Raw genomic sequence first — 20,197 nt, 5'->3', positions numbered from 1 at the left:
TGTTTCTATTTAGCCTACGATGTCCTAGAATTCACTATGTTGTCCAGGTTAGCCCAGAATTCTGTCTTCCTTTCTTGGCTTCCTGACTGCTGAGATTACAGGCGTGGGCTAACATCATCAGATGCTTTATTATTTTATTTTTAGGAGAATAGTATTCCTTTGTATGGAATATAATATTGGTTTAATTACGCATCAGGTGGTAAAAGTTAGGGTTCTTACCCCTTTGGGCTAAGAGAAGCAATATTGCTAGTATAATGTATGGATGTATGTTTTCATTTCTCTCGGGGTAGATACATTTGAGTAGAATTGACGGCTCCTATGCTAACTCTTTGCTTAAGTATTTGAGGAATGGCCAGAGTGAAGAGAAAGGAAAACAGTACTGGGTGGCTTCTTGAAGGGAGACAAACATGGGACCAGAGCTGGACCTCAGGGGAACCTCAGGCTCTCAACGGTTTTACGGACAGAACTCGAGATGACACCAGGCCAAATACCTAACAGTAAGACAGTGGAGACCGTAAGCAGAGCCAGGAAGCTCGCTCAGAGTGGAGTACAGCCCCTCGCTCAGCCGAGTATAATAGGTCATGGGTTTGATTACAAATGCGAGACTAAAAGATCTGGTCTTTATTGAGGAAACAGTGGGAGGAAGTTGGCAGAAATTTTATCAAGTTATTTTTATTAACCAGTGAGGTACTTCGAGGGGACTATTTTGGCAGTGTGGTGTGGAAAATAAAAGAGGAGGGAATGGGAGTAGAAACGTTGTTTAACTGACAGAACATTCTGAGTGTAAAATAACAAATGTGTATTTACAGCTTCTAGTACAGGGGTATTTTACCCTCGGCAGACGTTCGCAGACTCTGGAGTTATCTTTGCCTGGGACGCAGGGGAGAATGCTTTGGGATCCATCAGGGGGAAGTTTCACTTCAGCCTCTTCTAAAGAATCTGGAATATTCCAGTGGAAGTTCCATCCCAAATCCCCTCCCCTGGAGTTGCCTCAGTTGAGACAGGGTTTCTCTGTGTAGCTTTGGAGCCTGTCCTGGAACCTGCTCTGTAGACCAGGCTGGCCTCTAACTCCTCCTGCTCTGTCTGCTTCCCGAGTGCTGGGATTAAAGGCCTGCACAACCACAGCCCGTCTCAACGTCCCTTTCTTAAAAGCAACCCCCACATCAAACTCTAATGTGTTAGCCTGAGTCTGTGCAGTCAGAATCCACGCCTGAGGAGAATTTGGTGAACTCAGCTATAGGTAGAGAAGTGACCCAGGCAAACCAATCAGAGCTCTGCTTGGGATATTTTCCTTGGAGTAGGACTTTAGAGAGAGGCAGAGAAGAGTGGCAATGAAAGGGAGAGTGAGAGAGGATGGGGGAACGGAAACAATCTGACAACACTGAAGTCTCAGATCCAGCTATACCAGAAACACGAGATTTATACTAAAGCCGGGTGTGGTGGCACACACACACCTGCAATCCTGGCATTCAGGAAGCTGGGGGAAGAGTCCAAGGTCTGCCAGGATCACACAATAAACTGAAGGTTGATCAGCCTGTATAATATGCATCTGGAGCCTGAAAAAAGGGGGCGGGGGAGGGGGGAGGTCTAGACTTAGCTTTTCCAGCCAACACATTTTCCATTTTGTCAAAGCTAGTTTTGTCGGGTTCTGAAGTGGGGAATGGGAAAAATAAAGAGGGTGACTTTAATGGGAGAGAGGGTGGGAGGTATTAAAGGAGAGAGAAGAAAAGGGATAAATAACATTAATTATGTTTGGAAAAACCCTTCCTTGTGGAATCATACTATTTTATATTTACCTAAAACTCACATAATAAGTAAAATATGGATATACATAAATATATATGAATTTATATATATAAAGTTATGCCAATTGGACTGAGAGTGCTCCCCACGATAGCCATAAAACCCCCAGGAACAGGCATGAGAAAGTTCTTTCTGAGTTGTTGGTCAGGGTAATTCGAGGGCTTCACAAAACAAATAGGCTATTGCTACTGCCCTTGATTACTTGAAGGTAATTTCCATAGCTGAAGACACCACACACTTCAGACACAGAACTCAGGTGATTTAAGCTGAATCTGACAGGAAAAGCCTCTTCCCTGAGGTCTAGCTTTCACAGAACCAGACAGTGCTATCAAGCTGCCCAGAGAGGGGAGCAACCTATAGTGCTACCCAGTTGGGACACCTATGATCCACAATGTCCAGCATGACAAGACATCTTTAAAGGTGCATTAGAAGGTACTCATAGCTTGGCCGTAACCAGCAGCTGTCTATTTGAACTTAAGGCACACTCAACAGGAGGAAATCATTCATGGTACTGGCTACCTAGTCAGCCCCTCTGAGTCAATAATGTCATGAATCTGAGAGAAGAACCTAATATTGTCTATTTACTACGTAGCATAATTTCTAATTGCATTCTAAAACTTAACTTTATGTGCACAGGTAAGTACAGCTCTCACCTCTTGTTGTCTATTTTAATAAAGTAGTCCCACACTAGCTCAAACCGCTTAGGAGAAATCAAGTCAGGCGGGCAGGGATGGGAGACCTTTTGGGCCTTGGACCTTCTGGGAAGGTACCAGTAGGCATGGACTCTGGATCCACATTGGCGCCAAATGTTGTCAATTATAATAAAGTAGTCCCACACTAGCTCAGAATGAAGTACAATAAAGGTTTCTTTATTTAAGGGTAGACACACAGATCAGCAGTCCTCTGCATGAGCGGGGAACAGGAACCAAATCCAGCAGCCAAAGGGCCCACACACGTTTCTACATCTCTCTCTCTCTCTCTCTCTCTCTCTCTCTCTCTCTCTCTCTCTCTCTCTCTCTCTCTCTGTGTGTGTGTGTGTGTGTGTGTGTGTGTGTGTGTGTAATATATGTATATATACGCATATATGTAACATAACTCCTGCACCTAAAGCTCGGGGATCTTAGTGTAAGAAGGAGCAGAAAGATTATAAAAACAAACCAGAAAGCCGGGAAGTCTATTGCGAGATTGTTTCTCCTAGAAATAACAGGGACCACGACACCTCAACAATATGGCTTTCTAAACAAGGTCTGAACAATGATTAAATAAATAGCCACCCTAACATGGAAGGGGAAAATCTCAAGGGCCCCACCCTTAAGCAAAGAACTACAGTCAACTGATCACTGCTGAGAAAGAGTAATTAGTCTTTCACAGGGATCAAATCAGTTCCCTAATTGGTTATCCAGCACCAATCTGCCTGCCATAAAAGTCATTTACATACAAGCAACATTGAACAGATTCAGCATGCGTGCCCACACATACACATGCATGAACACATATAAAATCAAGAATAATTCTGCCTTCAATTTGAGAGGAGAGGAGAAAGGGAGGGCTTGGAGGAAGGGGGCATAGAAGGGTTTGGAGGGAAAAAGTGAGTCTCAGCTAACAGGTAACAGAGAGATGGTTCAGTCAGTACAGTGCTAGATCTGCAAGGGTGACAGCCTGAGTTAAGTCTCCAGAACCCATGTAAAAAACAATCTGAGCGTGGTGGAATATCATGACTGTCATCCCAGCACTGAGGAGGCAGAGGTAAACAGATCCCTGGAACTCACTAACCAGCAGTGTGGTCTACTCAGCCGGTTTGGGGGATGGGAGAGAACATGTCTCCAAAACAAATAAATAGACAAACAAACGGAGATCAAGGTGGAACGAGGAATAATGCCTGGATTGTCCTCTGATCTCCAATACACAAATGTGTGTGTACGTGCATGCATGTGTGTGTGTGTGTGTGTGTGCGTGTGTACAGGGAGGACACACATGAACAAAGAACACATGTGCTCACATAAGCAAACACATGAACACACAAACACACAGTCAAAATCTGAGCTAGTAAGTAAAGTGTAGAGTTAGTTTTGTTAGGTATACCAGGTGTAAAAATTTATTAAGTAGCTGCAAGTGGGACCAAACAATTTAGAGGATTAGATAAAATTCAGAGATATATTTCAGATACTCTATATTTCAGATATGAAAGATTAGATGGCTGCGACCTCTAAAACAGGCCAACGATACAAAGGCTACATCTGTCATTTACTTATAATAAAATAAAGGAACCACTAGCTTTTATTTTAGAAATCGAAATGGTTAAACTGAGGTTTTGGAATTGCTACTGCCAATAAAGATACAGAAACCAAGTTGCTTCTGAGTTACTCTGCGCTGTTTGCAGTTTTCTCACGTGTAGAGCGGCTCTGACTCTGTCCACTGCTTCCCCATGCACGTGTCAGTGTTTGCACATGGACTTTTCTGCTTCCTCTGTCTTGCTCTGCACATAGAGGGATGATCTCTGCAAAACATTGCCCAGACCTCTTAGCCAGTTGGTCTCTGTTTAGTTTGGCCACCGAGAGTCCTTGGCAGGAGTGCGGAGTGTAAGAAGTGGAAAGAAGCCTGCGTAAGCCCAAGAATACGTCTCCCTGGTCCTTCCTTGACTGGTAATTCTGGCAGTGATGTGTCCGCTCAACACTCTTAGGTTTCTGGGTAAGCCCTACCCTCAGTGACCACTGCCACTGTGAGGAACCTCAGCTCAGAAACTGGGAAGGTCACCTTTCTTGGCCCTCTGGCCCTAGGACTGCCGGCAACTTCCTGGGTTTAATAATCGTACTACTCCTTCTCTTTAGCACTTGCTGTTAGTCTCTTCTGCTCTTCCAGCTTGTGACCAGTTCTGCGTGCTAAACCCTTTCTGTTAATAACCTGCCTTGGGTTCTGTTTCTTTTCTTTTTCCTGTTTGTAGTCTGACTTATTCGTTTTGTTAAGTCTCCAGTGTATATCATCAGATCTAGAAGGACAGACAAAGGAATAAAAGGAGTGCCTTAGTAATTTTGAACCCACCAACTTAAAAATTGGATTTAAATAGGATAGACAGAAGCGTTATTTACCAATAATAGCTACAGATGCATGAAATGCAGCCCACGAGGAATATATAATGCAAAGGCGTATATAAGTAAAATCAAAACATAAAATGGTACAGAGGCCAAGGGCCAACAACGTTTACAAGCTACTAGCAGGCCAGTCTCTCCCAGCAAAGTGAAGGCTTCCAAAGTTCTAAAGTCATCCTCTGGCAGGCCAGCTTGGGTACCAGTACCATACACTAGAGTACAATCTGAACTTTGGCCTCCAGCATCTCTCTAGTGGTCGCTTATTTCAGGAGACCCTCAAGGCCAACACTGAAGTTGATAATATGGCAAAGTGGTAGTACCTAGAGAAAGATCTTTTAGTTCTAGATCATGTGATCACACAGCTAATGATGTCAGAGCTAGAGAACCCAAGTGTTGGTGGACTTTCCTGTCCCATCGGCGAACTGTGTCCCGCTAGCAGGCTCTCAAATAAGCACACAGACACTTACTAATTATAAACGTTCAGCCGATCGCTTGGGCTTATTACTAACCAGCTCTTACAACTTAAATTAGCCCATATTTCTTATCTACACTCTATCACATGGTGGTACCTTTTTTCAGCATGGCATATATATCTTGCTTCTCCCCACATCTCCTTGCTACTCTGCCCTTTTCCATCCCAGCGAGCTCTCTCCCTGTCCTCAAGTCCCGCCTAACCTCTTCCTGCCTAACTATTGGTCATTTAGCTCTTTTATTAAACCAATGAGAGCAAAGGATCTTCACAGTGTACAAAAAGCTTATTCTGCAACACCAAAGCGGCCATCAGTGGCTACTAGGTGGCTTCCTGACCTTGGTATAGATGGACGCCCTGGGCAGTCTGTGACGTGGGCCTAGCAATCAGTTCGAACATTCCATCCAAACCTCTTCGAAGTCACCTGGCAGCAGATCCTATCAGTGTGGGCAAGATGACAGTTGAACTCCCGCTAATTGCACCCAGGGGTTGCTTCGCTCCAGAGGCTGACTCCTTCTCAGACCTCCTGGGTTCCTCTGACTGTGTGTTCTCTCATCTGTTCCCTCTCTTCAGAGACTGCTCAACAATCCCAGCAGTTTCTGCATATATCATTCCAGCTTCCTCTGTGAACTGAGAAATCTGGACTGGATTGAGTCTCTTCACATGCTGGGAACTGAGCGGAGCAGAGCGTTTTGCTTTCAATGGTTGGCTCTGGCTTCTCTGGGTCCACTCTATACCCTTTATTGTGGCAAAAGAAAATTCCCATATGTCTTTGATAATTCTCAAGAAACAGGGGTAGTGATAACCTCTGGAAAAGCTAGATGGTCAGATCTTCTATATAAAAGTAATAATCAGACCATAAGACATCACTGGACTAAAGAAATGGTATAGACATCCTTAGGCAAGGCAACATGAATATTGAACTCGCTGCTAAGTATTAATGCTGACAGTGTTTTTCTCCTGTGAGTGATTCAAGCAGATGCTAAAGAGTCAGAAAAGGAAAACAGAGAGTTAAGAAATATATTGCACTCGAGCTGCATTGCACCTACACTGAATCTGTTAGCTTTGCCATTATGGAAACCCAAAATCTGACTTTTGTCTTCCTATTTTAAAGAAGTAGTCTATAAAGTCCAAAAATGAACATACTGTTATTGTATCAATGATTACCTATTAATAAAGCATTTGTAGAAAGAGAATAGTATAGATATAATTGAGATGGCTCAGAAAAGAGAAAGACTGACCTAGCAGCAGGCATCAGAGAAGACTTAATAGAAGGGTCAAGACTGGGACCGGAACATACAGAATGGAATCCAGGAAGTAGAGAACAGAATCGCAGCATCACACACAAGCAATGGAGCAGGGACAAACACAGTGTGGTGCTGAGGTAGAGGCCTCGATGGACCAATTGCCTTGAATAATCAAGGGAAGGAAAGGTTGGAGGCATAGCTCCGCGGTAGAGCACTTGCCTAGCATATCCAATACCCTAGGTTCAAGCCCTAGCTTCGGAGGGGAGAAAGAATGAATGAATACACTAACCGATTGATTAAAACTTCAGAAAAAGCCCATACTGCAGAGGGCCACACTGCAATATTCAGAATAGTGTGTGAAGTCAGCTGGGTCCCAAAAACTCCGAAGGGAGGAATCACATCCTTTGGAACATGAGCACTGTAGCGCCTTCTTTAACAAACTAATGAAACACCAGCCTGGAGTCTGCAGACCGGCATTGCTACCCTTTCCCTTTATCTACTTTATACTTAAACTCTTTATGCTTTCATTGGTCTAATTGCAAAGGGCTTAATATTAACTAAGGGTCATCTAAAACTAGAATTATTTTTGTTACTTCTCATTTTGCTAAGTAGTTTTAGATTGTTTTCCATATAACTAATCTCATGCTAAGCCTAAGATTATAAAGTCAATCTTATTTTTTCAGTGCTCAATTTATGCCATAATAATATGACTCCAATCTACGTTGCATAAGAGTAGTCACAAAGCAAGGGTTTTTTTTTTCCTTATTAACACTTAGTTCTAGAACATGCTGAATTTGGTGTAGCTCTGACGAGAAAACGAAAGCATGGGAAATGAGGCAATACTTCTGACATAATGTATTAATTGCTTTGAAAAAGCGGAAGCACGCATAAACCGAAAGAAGAGGCTGTCATCTGATGTTTGATGTGATTTTTTTTGAGGATCCAAATGAAAAGAAACGTTAATCTAAAGGTTAGAAACTATTTTAGAACTTCTAAGTGGTTTGGTTTGACAGGTGGCTGATGAAATAAAATTCTACATCCCATTTTTGTTCTAAAGTGAATTTGTTTTGTCATGTGTATTACGATTCACATTAGAGAAGCCAGTAATCACTCTCCTGTTGCCGCCTGTTTCATTGTGGGAAGAACCTGCAGAAGCAGTGACTGAGCTCTTATCCAAGGCCAGGAATAAATTGCAGTGGAAACAAACAAAAGACTTAATTATAGCCTTTGAGTGAAAGCAGGAATAGCGCCCACAAAACTGTAATCTTATCCTGGTCAAATTTGAAAAAGAAACAGGGAAAAGGATACAAGAACTGAAGTTAGATGGATTTTGAGCATTTGGAAAACAAAAACCAAGATTTTGCCCATCTATACCATGATTATTGTGGAAACTGAGCTACGTTTCAGGAAGCCTTGGGAAGGACTTGGAACCAATACTGAGTCTATCTTGTTAGCTTCGGTGCTGACAAAACAAACTATTTCAGAAGATATCGTCTTCATAATTTTATGAAATAAAGACTTGGCTTAAGCACAGTTTTACCAAATGTGGGATTTGATGTGTGGCTTATGGTGCGGGTAAGGGACACGGAAGAGGAAACACATAGAAATAATCTCTCAGCAGAAGGCAGGTCAGAAGGCAGCAGAGTCATTTTGTAAAATGAGCAGGCCGGAAAACGAGAGCACATTAATCCAAAGGGCGTTTTTCAGCTCTGCGTACCAACGTGGCAAGGAAGCCAGCGTAATTGTTGCACTTCTATGGCACAGGGATGCTGCGCAGGCTCCTGACTGGAACGAGGTTTTCAGCTAACCCTTAATTGTTAAGTCATTATAACAGCGACTGGTGTGTCATTCCTGCTATAATTGCTGCAGGCTCTTCCCAACACCTGCTTTGCATTTTCTGTTAGCATTAAGAGACTTAACACGAATGTAAAATGAAACTATCATTTGTCAACTGTATGTATACATTTGCTACAAACCATTTTTAAGTGTGTGTGCACGCACATGCACACACACAGAGCTTGGTGGGATGTGTACCAACTCTTAGTACTGGGTTCATGGACAGATCTCCATATGCTCTTTTGCAGAAACCAAAAGAAAGACAAAGAAAATTCATGTAGCAGATTTTAGAGTAATTTCATTTTTAAAAGAACTCCTTGGAAAGAGAAGAAAACAGTTTTTTTCCTCATAGCCATTTTTGTTAGGGAAGAGGATTTCTTCACCCTGGTGGCACCCCTCCCGAAGAGCATGATCCCCGCTGTGACCTATACAGCCAAAGCTGCTTTCATGCCAACTTCAGGATGTGTGAACAGGCTGCAGAATCAGAGAGTGGAGTTCTTGGATGCAGAGGAGGCTGCTCCGCTGCTCCCCTCTGCTCCTCTTCTCACCCCAGCATGGATAGCAGGCTAGACACGTGAAGAAATGAAGTTAGCAGCACCACTTCACATCTCTGTCATCTCTTGGATTATAACTTTGGCTTTCATCTAAAAGGGTTTAAATTGAATCTACGAACAGAATTTACAGAAATGTTTTCCTTGCTCCTGATTATAAGTAGAGGTTTATGGCCTCTGGCTATAGAGCCACACTTGTTAAAGCCAAAATATTGGTTATCGGTAGCGTTGTAGTAATTCGTTGCCATCCGAGTATTAAAAGTATATGTATCAGGATGTGGCTGAGGGCCACATGTTTCCAGTCATTTTCTCTTCTCCATCTCTGGGGGGACAAAAATATATCTTCAGTCTCACTAGCAGGCCATTGGAGCATTATACATTCCGAGGCTCGTGGCAGCATTTGCTATATTTCAGCTGGAGTGACCCACAGGACATGCAGAGTTAAGTCAGTCCCGCACTGGTTGCCGCTTTTGTGCTGATGGCCCAGCGTGAGTGTACGGCTCATCCTCTTTGGAGGGAAGGCCTGAGAATCCTTTTAATATCAAAGCTACCCAGAGGCTTGGCGGGTCTCCTCTGCCCTGGAGCTGAAGCTGACACACTTTCAAGCTGATGTTTCAATTCTCTCTAACCCGAAGGCACAGTGGATGGATGGGGGTGTCAAGGCCGCCTGCAGAAAGAGCTACCAAAGAGCCCGTGCCATCCTCTCCTGAGAGCGGTTTACAAAAGATGCATCTCGCCATTTACAATCTAGGAAAAGAACGGGTTAAAATGAACAGCTTTATAGAGGAATTACACTAAAGAAAAAGGCTTTTGGTGGTGATTAAGCATCCTTGGATTTTTTTAATATGGGTGGCAAACAATAATATCAGTCATTAAAAGCCGGAGATACAGATAGAAAATGAGGCCGCAGCGCAGCTGTTATCTGAAAGTCAATGAACATGAGTCTCTTAAGACAGATACTGAAGATGGATAGAAAATGTTCATAATGTGAAGTTAAGAAAATTCTCTACAGTTTTTTTTTGGTCTGTTCCTACTACGGTAGATAAACGACAGGGTATATTTGACAGAGAAATGAACTCCCAGGATACCTAGGGAATAAGAGAGCCGCCAACGACTACAGAGCAGGGTCCCTTTGAATTTTCTAACCGTATTTCTGCAAGGTTGTTTTAGAGGTCACTTGACATGAAAGCATGGTTGTTTTTTCTGCCTTCCATATGCTGCCAAAGGGGGGGGGAGTTTAAAGAATTCCGCTAGATATACTGGAACAGGATTAAGAGTATGTGGGGAGAAGGGGGGAGCGCTGCTTGTCACGGGCTCTAGCTAACTGAACTCACTATGGTTTTGCTCCCTTAATACTACAGGCCATAGGATGCTTTGCTCCACACATCCCCAGAAGCCAGTTGGAAGACAGCAGAGGATTTTCCAAGGGCCTTGATAGGGACTTTTTCTGATCTATGGCTCTGTGAAGGATGCTGTAAAATCTCCAGCACAGGAATCTGATGGCCAACTCAGGTAAGAAGACAGAAACGGGTTCCTAGTGACAGAAAGATGTGGAGATCAAGCTACACTTGAAAAAGCCTTTGAATTTTTTTTTCTCAATCGAAAGCCAAGAAAGGGGCTACTTCCTACAGGGGGCAGCTTAGAAGATGAAAATGCAAAATCGTGGATTTTAGGCTAGAACTGTTTCTCCGTTCTAGAAAAAGCTTGATTTTACGGCTTTGGGGAGACTCTTAGGCGAGAGACAGGTCTTTGATGAAAGGCCTGTGAAGGATATGAATTGTTAGGACTGAACAGCATGGTAAATTCTTTTGCTCTCTGTGAATGGCGTGGAAAGAGCTACATAATTCTGTATGTGGACTTAAAGGGCATCGAAAGATTTATAACTTAAGACGGATGCAAAATATGAGTCGAGCTAGCAATGTCTGCCTATTGCAGCGACTGGAGGGTCTGATTTGCAAAGTGCATCTGGTTGGGGGAAATGCACTTCGTAATTTATCCTCTACCTTTCTGTTCCATCCATTTCCTGCACTGCTCACAAAATGCATTATGCTTGACTCCATGACTTGTATTTGGGAGCAGAAGCAGGTGCGTGGGCTGGGGAGACCAGAGATGAGGAGGGCTCGCAGTACTGGAGTGTCTTCTAGGAAGTAATGCTGCCGTAGGGCACGATAAAATGGGCAACTAGAGAAGGTGGCTATAGCTATTCCTGTTTGGTTTGCTCAGCCAAGTGCAATAATACTTGACGGTTGGCATTATCAGTACACATGCATAACCATATTGCGTTTCTCTTGGTTTTGCTCTGATCTTATTTAATATTCCTTCATAACTTTCCCCTTAAAACACAGCACAGAGATGTTGAAGGAAAATCATATGGGTGCATAAATAATTCATATGTACCTGAAGGCATGAAACTCACACAAGACAAAAAAACAAGAAGTAAGATAGGCGAGCAAGAAGTTAATTGTAAATGTTATTGAGGAGCAAAAATAAAACAGTGGGAATCTAACTGAAGGATTCTGAAAACTAATAAAAGATGACACGGCTCTCAATGAAGATGTTTGTGTCTTCACTCTTCGGCCCACATCATGGCGGTTGAACTAATTCATCAGCAGTTGTCTTGAACCTGAATAACATGAACATCTGGGTGATTGTTAGTGTTTAAGAGACAGAGCTGCCACCTCAATACAAAGAGAATTCCAGCTCTGTTTACACAGTACTCTTCTTCAGGATTCTGTACTATGCCTTGGCTTCTTAGCAGCACTGGCCAACCCACCTGCACACCTCAGGCAGTGGAGACCTTAGCATTGAATCAAAAGATAGTGACTACACTCTTGTGAAAGAGTATGTGCGTAGTAAATATTTTGAAGGGGGAAATTTTTAGCTCTATTAGTCATCTTTGGTTTAGGGAATGAAGAATGAGGGAGATAACAGCTACAGATTCAAACTCATGTCTGATTCATCAGGGTTAGAATTCATTCTGGTCCTAAAGCCTTGGCCCAAAAGAAGGAGAGACAAAGGCAGAGGAGAGAAGGGTGGGGGTGACTGAGTCACTTCCCAGCTCTGCAATTGCTCCCTGCTGTGACGTGGCCACCCAGCTTTCAGTCCTCTCTTCCTTGGTTCAGGATGAAAATATTCTTAGGGTAGCCTCGATTGGTAACTGGTATTCAAAGGCAGAATGTCAAAATGTATCTAGGAAAGGAGCATTCTCCTCCACCACCTCCTGGCACAGTCTTTCTCTCATATACACAATAAAATCCTGCTAAGATTATTCTGTTCCCCAAAGTAGTATTCTAAGATCCTTCTGATAGTTGATATGCACTCCCTACTGGAGCCTCATTGTTCACTCTGACCCTGCTGCAGATGGAAGTTCAAGGGTGCAATTTGATTTTGTTTTCTTTTTCTAGAATGAATGGATTTCTAAATAATTATAAAACTACTGAGTCCTTTCTAGTGGAAGTGGGATTTTTATCTCCATACAATTAGTGTAAAATAAAAATTCTTCTTGATAAATATAAGAAATGCATACATATTTATGTTTTGTTTATTTTATATGTGCACACACAAGGATGCTATAATGTGTTGGTAGAGGTCAGAGAACAACTTGTTGGATTCTTTCTCCTTCTACCATGTGTGCCCTGGAGATTGAACTCAGGTCATCGGCTTGGTGGCAGACACTTTTACCTATTTTACAAATCCTGGAGTGTCCTTGAACTCACTCTATATTAAAGAAGACTGTTGAAGGAGGCTGCTTGTTGGTTCCTGGCTGCCCAGACTCCTGAAAAAAATCACACAGAAACTGTGTTATTTAAACCACTGCTTGGCACATGAGCTCTAGCTTCTTATTGGCTAACTCTTAAGTATTAATTTAACCCATCTCCATTAAACTGTGTATTGTCACATGGTAGTGCCTTACTGGCAAGGTTTTAGCACGTCTGTCTCTGGCAGAGGCTCCATGGCTTCTCTCCAACTCCTCCTTCTTTCTCCTAGCATTCACTTTAGTTTTCCCTGCCTAGCTCTGTTCTCCCCTGCTCTGCTATAGGCTCAAAGCAGTCCTTTATTAACCAATGTTATTCACAGCATACAGAGGGGGAATCCCACATCAGAAGACCCTGAATTTCTGAGCCTTCTGCCTCTACCTATTAAGTGATCTTTTTATAGGTATGTGCCACTATGCCTGGTCTTACGGAGTGCCAGGGAACAAGCCCAAAACTTGGTACACACCAGGTAATTACTTTTACCAGTGAAAACACATCCTTAGCCCAAGAGAAAAAGTCTTAACACTGTTTTACATGACTTTATTAAAACATCATGCATGAAGAAAAATTTCTAACAGATTTCCTTATCCTGAAATGGTTTCTTTTTTGCTAATTGCTAGACCAACCTCCAAGAACATAAAAAATGCCCACTCTCTCATCCACAAAACATTCCTTTTACATTTGAAGGTAGTTACATACATATAGAATCTTTCTGTTTTGCCAAAAAAAAAAAAAGCCACAGGATATTGGGATTCTGTCCTAGTTTCTAGAAACCCGGAGAGGGTAGTGAGTGTCTAAGCCTGTTTCTTTAATGAAAAAGGAAACACAGGAAATTACACCCATCTATAGTCATCAAGGAGATTAAACACGCTAGGATGTGCAGAATGTCTTACGTTAAAGGTGCTAAATTAGCATAATTACTTGCACTGTAGCTTTAAGTCTTCTCTCCTAGCTGAGTTGTGTTTCTCTGGATGCAGCATGGCTTCCCAGGATGTCAGGCAAGCGGCTTTGTTTTCTGGGGGGCAATGACCTTCGTGTACATGTGCACCACACACATTTTTATGCTCTCTCCTGAATACCGCGTGTCTTAAAGAATGAAAACAGTCCTCTTTCTGTTCATCGTCATCTACACCACATTCCTTCATTATCACTGTTTAAGCACCAACTTGTACGGGAAATAAAGGATCATCTAAGGGAACTTGGTTAGTTCCTTAAAATTGTATTTCTTTGTTTATTGTGTGTGGGCATGTGCACCATGGTGAATGTGTGTGTGTCAGAAGACAGTATCTGGGAGTCAGTTCTCCCCTTCCACTAGTCTTAGGGATTGAATTAGGCCGTCGCACTTTACCGGCTGAGCCATCTCAGAAGCCCACAGCTGTTGCTATCACGTTAGGGCCTTTCCTTGAGTGTAACCAAGAAACCTCCTTTTCTTTCTTTTTTTATTCATTTTTGACTTACAAATATTATTCATTTTCTGGGGCCACACTGTATTAAAAAAAAACTTAGAGAAACATTACAAAAGAATTTGGTAAATATTGCTTTGTGTGTGTTCATGTTTGGCCAAATGTTACACTCCAAACAACTTATTGGGACTGAGTTCTAGCCAAGCCTCTTGCTTCTATTACTATAACTTAACATGACATTTGCACTTTAGAGACGTGACATGAGACTAGTAACTCGTCTTGACCTTGTAACTAATGAAAACCTCTAGCAAAAATGCAGGTGTAATCAGGTTTTGAAATGCTCATTTTGATCCACATAGTATATATTCCATTCTAAGACATAACTTTGAATAAGAACAATAAGAGCCCTTCTTTCAGAAAATAAAAACAATATCCCTTTAAATGGAGTCAATGGAATCTACATTTGAGTTTGAATTTTTTTAATGATAAAAATAACTCCCACATTCCTGTCTTGGCTCATTTTTGATCAGGAAAATAAATATCAGAGCTGAATGGGAGAGTCATATATTGTTTTAAACAATAAACTAACATTTGCCTTGTTAATTTTAATAAAGGTAAGGGCAGAAGGATATGCCTTACACTGCCTGCCATGGCTAGCATTCAGCTACTGTGTGTTCTAACAATGCAACACCTGCCCTCCATCTCGCCCACCGAATCTCTGCAAATTCTGCTAATTGGCACAGTTTGGCAATGTTTTCCTCATAGCAACTACTAGAGTTCCCTTTGGAAAGCAAAGCAGAATGGAGACAGAGAAACTGTCTTGACGTCGCCATTGATTGTGTGGTTCCAGGAGTGATCTTTGCATATTTCCGGCTACAGGATGGTGACAAGGTAGGCTCAGTTGTGACACCGACAAACTCTAAAATCTTGGTGGCTTTATGTGCAAATTCTATTTCTTGCTATGTTTTATTTCTGTAGCAGGTTGGAAGCGAGACTCTGCTTCCAGTAATCACTCAGGCATCTGGGCTGGTGAAGCCAGCTGCCATCTTAAATATTGTCAATCATGGAGCCCAAGGGGAAGATGGACGTGATGAGAGAGAAAGGTCTCTAGCCACAGAAATCGCCTGCTACATCGAATTCCAATTGCACAAGGAAGTCTTATCCTACCATGTGAGATTTGCAAACTACCACACTGATTGCCATGCTCCTCTGGTAATCTTTACTAATCCCATTCTTTGCCAGAGTGACATTCCTTTAAGGTACTCAGCATCTGCCTTTGACAATTATGCTAATGGGACCCATTGTATAATTTATAATAGTGCATTAAATTTAGGAAGTTCTTGGAGTATCTGTCATGTGCCATCATAAATCTGGAATATCTTCTCTAATTAGATACTTCACTTTCCTAATGTCAAAGAAGTAAATCATTTTGTACTTGTAATAGAAGAATTTGACATAAAATACTTTCTGGGTAGGTCCAAAATGATATGGGTTTTCCACCCAGGGTTCAGTGGCTAAAAAGGGCGTTAATTAATATGAAGAGTGATTACTAGACAACCTTCGCAATTTCTCTAGCTGACTTCCAAGTCTACTCCACCTCCTCCATATTTTGTGGAGAAAACCGTGAGGCAGCATGGTTGTTAAATATATTACAATTTAGTAATTTCTTGATGGTAAGTGACTTTCACTGGCCTGAACAGACACAATAGCAGAACTTATGTAAATTCTTCCCCTTAGTGTTGCATATGGTATATGTTGTATATGGAGGATGTCCTATTACTTGGACCAGTGTCTTGGTAAATCTTAATAAAGAAGTGACTGGCCAAATCTATCATTCATCAAAGTCCATTACACACAGCATCGTACTTCCTTTGTGCCGTGCACCTCCGAAGAGCCTAATTTCGGTCCTCCTCCCCTGGTTTCCTGCAGGCTTTCTGGCTTGCACCTGGTTTGTTTGTATTAACGCTCTACTGGGTGCACATCGGGTAGAAGTGTGTATTTTGCTGCTGTTCTTTGTTTAATACAGAAGGCTGCACTGTGCACTCTCCCGGTCCTTGAATGCATCTCAAACAGTCTCTCAGAACTGGCGCACGAGAACAATGAAAGTAGCCGGTAACTGTTGATGAAAGCTTTGCAACGCCTGCATCATACAGGAAAACAGAGTCGTTGAGAACAAAAGCCGGTCCTTCACTCTTCTTTGTATTCTGAGGAGGTTTACAGGAAACTCGGGTACAGCTAAGTACGCTATTCTCCCAACTTAGCAAATACAATGTAAGATAAAACACAATAAAAATTAACAAGATGCTCTGACAAACAGAGTCTTGAGATGACTGCTGGGAGGAGAATTAGTGTCTCCCAGAGATGAGTGTCCTTGTTGGTTGTCCAGTATAAAATGGTCAGCCTTGAAACCCACACATATACAAATAACAAAAACAGACCTACAGGATATATATTTGTATGTATGTATGTATGTATATATGTCTTTATATATGTATAGACACACACATCATATGCTATAGGTTATGTAGCAATGATAATCAAAGAGTAATGATGCTATCAACCCCAGGGTGGGGACACAGAAGGGGTTTGAGGGAGGTGATGGAGGAAGGAGAGGAGAAAGGGGGAGGGAGATGCTGGAGGAGGGAACGAGGAAAGGGGGAGGAGAAGTGATGTAGTCTATTCTAATAAAAGTGGTGCACACCTGGAATCCAACACTTGGGAGGCAGAAGCGGGTGAATCTCTGCGTTCGAGGCCAGTTTGGTCTATAGACTGAGTTCCAGAATGGCCAGGGCTACACAGAGAAAACCTGTCTCGAAAACAACAACAAAACAAAGAAACAAAGACCACATATTTTAAAAGCCTTTGCAAAAAGAGAATATTATCACATGACTGGAGTTTTACTGTTGAGACTCTAGTGTTCGAACATTCCAGACCTGAACTGGTGAAAAAAGCTTAGGCCATCTTTGCACTGACTGATATCACGAAGTCCCCATAAATTTTGTTGCTTATTGCAGAATTTTTGTTCTTCTGAATGCAGGTTGTTGGAAATGTGCGCTAAATCTCGTCATTTATTTAGTCTATTTGTTTGTTCCCTGCCCCATCTGTCCACTTGTGTATGAGTCACAGAAATTCTATACCACACACAGTATTAACTAATGCCATTTAGGATGAGAAAAATAAAGTTATGACCACAGTCAAAGTCATCTCAGAACCTGATGGTGGCTCTGAACTACGTAGGTTTACACACAAATCTCTCCACCGCTGAGCTATGGCTCTCATGCCTCCAAACTAGCATTTGGGCAAACGGAGAAAGGACTGGATTGTGCAATATTCTGAGAAATACTGAGAGAGGTTGTGGTGCTATTAAACTCACCGGCAACCTAGTCCTGGGGGTTGTAAGTCAAGGTAACTCTGTAAAGTATAAGCATGCATATTCAGAATACAGAGTTTTTTTAAAAAAAAATGCCTGCTTGTATCAGGCAGGTGTGAATTCTCATTCACAGCCACTTCCATCTCTACAACCAACCTTTCAAAAATCTATCAAGCAAAACAGTCCACATTTCAAGATGTATATATGTAACATCACAAATCAAACATACTGTCACTTCAAACCATCTGAGGAAAAGAGGAAGGTGATGCGGGATACTGATTCGTGATGCTGAGATATCAAAATTAACGAAGCAAAATAAATCTAAAGTCTCAAAATCAGCTGATTAGCTCTACTCTTCCTGCCATTGATTGACTTGTTTTTGTTACTGAGCATTAAATGACTTGTGAAATCAGACATCACAGATTGCTTTGCAATCATCTATTTGACTTAGTCTTAGGAAATAAGGGTATGTCTAGTCACTCGGGTGATAAAATGACTAAAATGCTATCTAAAATGAGCTAAAGGAAATTCAATCAACTATCTCCTCTTGACATCATATCTGATTCAGGATGTTCACAGTTCTTGGGTTATGTAATGATTTTATTCAGACTACATCAACTATTAACCTCCAATTTTCCCCAAACTTGGTTGGAAATAAATTCTGATTAGTTTGATAAATCTATCTATCTACACAACTTCATACTCCCTTTTCCCTGTATTTCTGAAGTGTTCACCAAAACTTTTACTTCTGTTTTTCTTTTCTCATTACAGATTGTCACAAAGAACTTTAGGGATATTTATATGGATCCCCCCATTTTTTTCTAAACAGAAGAATTCACCACAGTAAATCTCAGCAATGGCTGTTTCAACAAAATTCATGATGTGAGACAGTGTATCATAAAACCATGGGAAATATACCCAGAAAAGACATTCAACTCTGTAGTGATATTTCATTTTAATATGTATTTTAATAAAGCTTGCCTGAAGTTCAGAGAGTAAGACAGCTACACTGGTCAGCCTTACAGACCAGACAGGGGTAGCACACATCTTTAATCTTAGTAACCACTCTAGTTTGCCATAGAAACTGGGCGGTAGTGGTGTCTACCTTTAATCCCAGCACTAGAAAGGAATATAACAGAGGAGTCTCATTCTGAAATTCCTGGAGACAAGATTGCCCTCTCGAACTGAGGTAGAGGTAAGAGCCAGTGGCTGTTTTATTTTTCTGACCTTCAGGTAGAACACCAATATCTGTCTCTGTGTTTTTATTAATTGTGCTACACAATTCTACGTTTTAAAACATGGTAGTTGAGAATACTATTAAAATGTGACCTCAACTCTTTAAAATTAAGGATGTGGAGAATGACAAAGAAAAAATTTAAAAATAGTCATATTAATCATTCCATGGAGTCCTCCAGACTATGAAACACCTTGGTATATGATTTAATTATTAGTTGGGCAAACTAGCCAATGCTTGTAGAATAATTGCACAACTAAAATCATGTATGAATGATTACGATAATGTCTCACGTTTTAAATAAAACCAGGAAGCTTTTCTTGTTGAAATATGAAAATCGGTGTTCCATTTAGGAAGCTGTGTAAGTGTTTTTACGACTAAGTGCTAAAAAGCGACCAGAGATTCCAACAGTTTTCTGCACTTCAGTGACTGCTTGATCTTCTTTAACCTGTGCTGGCAGAGACCTGTCAAATCACATTAAAAATGTCTCTTGACTAGAACTTTGATTTTTGGAACATGATTTGCTACTTCGACTAAAAGTTTGATTTCTGGAATGTAATTTGCTACTTTGACTAAATGATGATTATTTTTTTGGAATGCAACTTGTCCTTTTTTTTTTTGAGTGACAGCTTAATTTCCCAAACAGGAAGTGGCTCTTAATGTGTATATTTTTATTAGGCATACACTCTGGAAATTTTAGAAAAAAAAACAAGAGTCTACTGGATTTCAGTCATTTTATTTAAAATTGTGTCATTAGAGCAGGGGATACATACTGTCTTCTCAGCATTTGGAAAGTTGGGGCAGGATGATTAGGTGGTCATATCTGCAACATAGCAAGTTCAAGGACAGCCTGGGTTGCATGAGTCCTCCTCTCAAAAACAAGACAAGCAAGCAAAGAACAAAGCAAAGTTGTGTCATTAGAGAAATAATAGAGGTCATGAATTCCCTTCAGTTTCCGGCAGAGTAGACAGTTAAGAGTAGTTGATGGAGCTGTACACACTAAGCCCTGCTCTTCATCCCCTCACCATCACTGCTTTTTCCAGTCTTTCTGCAGGAGACAAGGAGAGTGACAAGGCCACTCTATGCTCACATCAGGTTTGGAACGATATAAGGGGCTGCCATGCATGTGTGCATATGCGCGCGCAAACACACACACACACACACACACTAGCTTGTGGAACCTTCTCTCCTTCCTTCCCAAGAGTGGCTTCATTTCCACTCTTCCAATGAGAGGAAAAAGAGTTTTAAAAGCTGAAATGGGTTTAGAAACAGGGCCAGTGCTTTGGGGGTGGGTAAGGTACCACGAGAAGCCTCAATAATTTGGAGGTTCAAGGCCACTGAAGGTAGATGTTGAATCTTCACAGGGATCTCAGGTCCCATCTGACTTGTGAGGTTGAATCCCTTTCTATATCACATGTGACTACAATGGATTTCCTCTTGTAT

The sequence above is a fragment of the Microtus pennsylvanicus genome, chromosome 9 (assembly GCF_037038515.1).
Source record: "Microtus pennsylvanicus isolate mMicPen1 chromosome 9, mMicPen1.hap1, whole genome shotgun sequence".
Lineage (NCBI taxonomy): Eukaryota > Metazoa > Chordata > Mammalia > Rodentia > Cricetidae > Microtus > Microtus pennsylvanicus.
The sequence above is the reverse complement of the archived record's forward strand: the minus strand, read 5'-3'. Positions refer to the sequence as shown.